Source organism: Pinus tabuliformis, chromosome 2_2 (assembly GCF_031772625.1).
Source record: "Pinus tabuliformis cultivar Carrire ecotype Pingquan chromosome 2_2, CPIR1, whole genome shotgun sequence".
Taxonomy (NCBI): Eukaryota; Viridiplantae; Streptophyta; class Pinopsida; order Pinales; family Pinaceae; genus Pinus; species Pinus tabuliformis.
The window spans coordinates 406,551,770-406,557,417 of NC_142300.1; positions in this window are offsets into that span (position 1 = coordinate 406,551,770).

Below are 5,648 nucleotides of genomic sequence, written 5' to 3' on the forward strand. Positions count from 1 at the left end.
CATTTCCCCACTGAAATTTTTTATTCAGCAGCTTCTCAACCTCCCTCCAGATTTTAGCAGTCTCCGAACAGCGAAGGAACAGATGATTTATGGAATCCTCTTCCTCTTTACAAAGGGAGCACCTCCCAGGGCCATACATGAATCTAGCCTGGAGGATGTCCCATGTGGGAACCTTCCTTTTAAGGAGACACCAGAGAAAGAGTCGAGCCTTAGCAGGGCATTTGAGCTTCCAGATTTGTTTTGTCCACCACTCGGGATTTTCCCACCCTTTCCTGGATTGTATGAACTTATAACCATCTTTGGGGGAGTAATCGCCAGTTTCTCCATGGGCCCAGATCAGGCTATCCGGGTTGTCTGTAATTCTTACATTCGAGCGAACAAGTTCTTGGGTGAACGAAGACCATTCGTTCCACCACCTCTGATCCAGCTGAAGATCTCCTCCATCTTTCCAAGCCTGACTCCAGATGCTCGAATGACCCACCTTTTCCACCTGATCAAGAGTTAAAATATTTTTGTCTTCTAAATGCCTGATTAGTTCAGGTGAAAGGGCATAGTTTTCATTGCAGCTGATCCATGGATCTTTCCCAATCTTCAGATTTCTACCGTTTCCAATCTTCCATGCCAAGCCTTGTTCAATTACCTTGAACGAATCCACAGTTGCCTTCCATATCACTGATGCGTTCTGTTTGTTCTTAACTGGGATCCTTATCCATTCCTCCAGAGGGACCGGGTCTATATATTTCCTTCTGATCACTTTGGTCCATAAATTTTCCATCTTTATCAGCCTCCATCCCGATTTTGCTGCCAGAGAAAGACTGAAGTCTGGAAGATTTTTAATCCCCCAACCACCCCAGTCTTTGGACCTTGCCACCTTGTCCCAGCCCACCCATGGAAGTACTGGGTTTTCCTTGGCACCATCCCAAAGAAATCTACTGCATAGCCTTCTGATCTTTTCCATGATGCCCTTGGGGACCCACGTAAGAGCAGCCCAATAGACTGGAATGGCCAAAAGCACTGATTTTATTAGAGTCAATCTGCCCGCTCTTGAGAGCCATTTAAAACTCCAATGGGAGATCCTGGATTCAATTTTTGCAATCAGCCAGTTCCAGTCCTCCTTCTTATAAGCATTTGGTTTTAGCCAGAAACCTAGGTACTTGAAAGGAGTTTCCAAGGTACTGGGCTGGAAAGGTAAAACTGATTGTAGCCTTACCCTCTCCTGAACTGCTAAACCTGTCATAATCAGCTGGGATTTCCTTTGATTTATCTGCATGCCAGTGGCTTTCAGAAACAGATCTAAGATACATTTTAGTTCTTTCATTTCAGAGAGCTCAGAATTTGTGAAGATTAAAATATCATCAACAAAAAGGAGGTGAGATATAAATAAATTTGTGGCTACCTCAATACCTTTTACCTTCCCCTCTCTTCTGGCTTTGTGAATCAGCTGGCTGAGACCCTCCGCAACTAGAAGAAAGAGCAGAGGAGACAGAGGGCACCCCTGCCTCAGACCCCTTTGACCTTTGAAAAAAGGGGTGGCCGCTCCATTGATGAGAATTGCATAGCTTACATTCGAAATACATCCCATTATCCAACTGATGAAAGCCGGTTTAAACCCAAGGTGAGTTAGAAGCATCCTAAGATATAACCAATTTATCCTGTCATATGCCTTGCACAAATCAATTTTGATAACAGCACCCTTCTTTTTCTTTTGCCTCACACTATGCATGACCTCCTGAGCGACTCCTATTGCTTCATGAATTTGTCTTCCCGATAAAAACCCAAATTGTTCCATAGATATATGTCGAGACAGAATTGGTTTGATTCTGTTTGCTATCACTTTTGCTATGATTTTGTAAATACTATTGCATAGCGATATTGGTCTGAAATCTTCAAAGCTTTCTGGGACATCCTTCTTTGGAATTAGGGCTATAAACGTAGCATTAAAGGGACTATAGACTTCCCCTTTTTTCCTGGCCTCCTCCACTACTTCTGTGATTTCTACTCCTATTAGTTCAAAAAAGTGAAGAAAAAGCTCTATGGACCATCCATCTGGTCCAGGGCTTTTCTCTTTTGCCATGGATTTTATTATAGCTTCTACTTCCTCCTTTGTAACCTCACAGTTTAGGTCCTCCGCTTCGTCCTCTTCCAAAAATCTCGGGAAACATTGAGCTGTCCTTATTACCTCCGCAATAGTAGTCTCTCCCGGATCTGCGAAGAGCTTTTGGAAGTGACTCTGACCTAAATTTGACAGAGATTGAAAAGTCTGCACTTCCCTTCCTTCTTCATTTTTTAGAGCCCATATTGTATTTGCCGATTTCCTCCCTTTGGCATAATTGTGGAAAAATCTGGTATTTTCATCTCCGGCTTTGAGCCAGATTGCCCTACTCTTTAATCGCCATTCTTCTTCTTTGTCCAGTAGAATTTTAGACTTGAGTTTCTCAAGATGGAGGATTTTTTCCTTTGAGGCCTGCGACAGATAACCATCCTCCTCAATGCTTTCCAGCTTTTTAAGATCCTCACTTATCTTTGAGAATTCCGCAATCTGTGCCTCCTTTCTGGCCTTTGCCCAGCTTATGGTGGCTTTCTTTAATCTTTTAAGGTTTTCCATAAATAAGTAGCCTCTATCCTCTGGAGCATTGACTTCCGGGTGCTTCCATGTTTGTTTGAAAAGATTTGAAAAGGACTCCTCTTGTAGCCATGTAGAGTTAAATTTGAAAGGAGCAGGGGGCTTAGGAGGGGGGGAGGTGAATTCTAAATAGATAGGGAAGTGATCTGAGAGCCCTCCTTCTTCAATCCATTGCCTGAACATAGGGATCTTGACTGCCAGTTCCTCATGTATAAAAAAACGATCTAGCCTTTTTGCCACTCTAGCCTCCCCAGTTCTCCTGTTCCTCCAGGTAGGCTTTAGTTTGAGTAAGTTTATGTCTAGGAGGTTATTGTCAGAGAACAGATTTAGGAAAAAGTCTGACAAGGGGTCTTCCCTGGCTGAAGGACCCCATGCCTCTGCTCTACCAATCGAGAAATTTAAATCCCCTCCTAGCACCAAATTTTTGTCCTTCAAGAAAGAATTTGCCATCAGCTTATTCCAGAAAGATACCCTGTCCTGGCAGGGGCCGTACACATTACAAATGGAAAGGGGGAAGGCAATTTCTGTGGACTGAACTTCCATTCCCATTGCCTGTTTCATCCCCCACAGATTGCTGACCTTTATCCTCCCTTCCTTATAGCCAATTGCCAACCCACCAGAGTGACCTTCTGAATCTATTGCAATAAATTTCCACCCAGGCATCAAAGCATTTAAGGCTGATTCCACCTCGACTCCACTTCCAAGAGTCTCTTGGAGAAAGAGGATATCAGTTTTAGAGTTTAGAAACATCTCCCGCAAAACCAGTTTTTTGGGTTTACTGGCTAAACCCCTACAGTTCCATGATGATATGATCATTTGATAACCTCTTCTGGGGGATGCGCTGCTCTAAGTGCCCCTGGGATAGACTGCTGTTTTCCATCTGCTACCTCAAACTTTGCTTTAATCTGAGCCGAAGTGAGATTGGATTTCCTACCTCTTTTCTTCCTAGATTGGCTTTGGGAGGGGAGAGGCCCTATTCCTCCTACTGAGACGCAGGAGATAGCCTTATGATCGAGGGAACGAAGATTGTAAGGGCATGAAGGGAGGAGAGCCGAGGGCCCAGGATCATTAGAAACACCTTCACTGTTCAGATCTAGGGAGGGAAGGGCGGCCGAGATATCCTCTATGCCGGGATTCACATTAATTTCTTCATGAATTAAAATACTATTCTCTTTTACTGAAAAGACAATTTTGTTCAAAGGGGAATGCTCCATACAGACATCCATGGATTCAGCATTAATAACTGGAGGAATGGATGAATCAGAGCACATACCCATTATTCCTTCGGATGGTTGAGACGGCCTTCCAGGTTGATTTTCCTTTGCTGAGATTTCCTCCAGGGCTGGTTCCTTATCCGCTGAGGTGACCTGGTTTTCCTTATGGGCATAGACCGGCGACTGCACTTCCATTTGAATCTCTGTCTCCATATCAGCAGCATTCAGATCAGATGGGAGATTCTAGGCCAATGTCTCCTTGATGGCATTATTCAGTTCAGATGTGGGATTCTGACCTTGGAAATGATGAATAGGACTATATACATTCTCCCACTGAACCGGCGCCTTTTGAAATCTCCGCCTTCTCCTTCCAAGAGGACATTCCTTCGCGAGATGCCCGTACTCGTGACACCTATGACACCTGAAGGGCAGGTATTCATAGTCCAGTATCTGCTCGAAAACCATATCCTTGTATTGCAGATTTATCTTTTTTGCTAGACCTTTACCAGGATTCAAACTGACAAGAATGCGAGCCATGGCTTGGTTTCGAGTTTGTTTAAAGGTCATGTCAGCTTCCAAAAAGGTTCCCAGTCTATCCCCGATAGCCTTAAACACTGCTTCCGTCCATAAGAAATGGGGCAAGCCAGGAGCCCTGACCCATACAGGATACACATCTGTTTTCTCACGGCCTGCATCAAACATCGGTGTCCATTTCTTCAAAAGGATTGGAATGTTCCCAATCACCCAATTCCTTGCAATTACCCAATCTGCCGCTTCTTTGCTTTCGAATCTGAACAAGAACCAACCTTTTGCCAGGGTAGAGGCTACAAAAGCCCTCTCTTCTCCTACCATCCAATTCTTTTCTCCCCATTCTTGCAAGAAACTAGAAGAAAATTTCTTCCCTCTCGCCCTGCCCACCACTGTGCAGTCGGCCACCTCCAGGGATTCTTCTATGCTCACCTCCATCCCCAAGACCAAATTCCCTTCCAGCTCCTGCTCGCCGATGGGTCTTTGTTTCTTCCTCTTCTCACCTCTTTTCCTCCCTCCAATATCCTCCTCCCGCTCCTCTCTGTTTACATCGACTCTTTCTGAATCCGGGTTTGAAGGAGTAAACCCTAACTCTGGTCTGCGAGGAAAAGGGAATTCCTCAGTCTCCCGAAAAGAAAAATCAGTTGGGGTATGGTTTACCTGAAAATCTAGACCCTCCGCTTGAGTTTCCGCTTGTGGGTCTGGGGAAACTGCTATCTCTTTGCCCGGCCTGCCTCCATCGCCTTTTGAGACGCCCTGTTCCTTCCCGATGGAAGCCCTAGTTATGGCGGATGCCCTTCCGGCCTTTTTCTCACCCGGCCGCTCTGCACTTGAAATGAAGTTTACAATATCTTCCAAGCCCCCGGAAAGGACTGGCTCTTCAATGGGCAAACTTCCTTTGCTGCCATGGCTCGAGGGATGGAAGCTTGCATGCAGGGTTCCTTCTCCTGGGGTTGCTGAAAGCTATGCGCCGAAGAAATCTGGGTGAGTAAACTCATTCTCTTCATAACCTTGGGTCAGTTGTATGAAGGATTGTTGGATTCTGAGCGTTTCTAGCGAAAGTGCTCCAGTTCTGCAAGAACTGATGTCTCCAAAGTACCTTTCTATGTTTTTAACTAACGGGTCTTTGCCCCAAACTGACAATATATCTTCCATGACCGGGTCCAGATCCACAAGCTCGATGGATTTTACCATGGTTACAAACACGGATAACAGGGTAGAAAACAAAAAACAGGTTTACCCAACACAATTCTAGTTTATATGAATGATGGGTTCAAATGTAA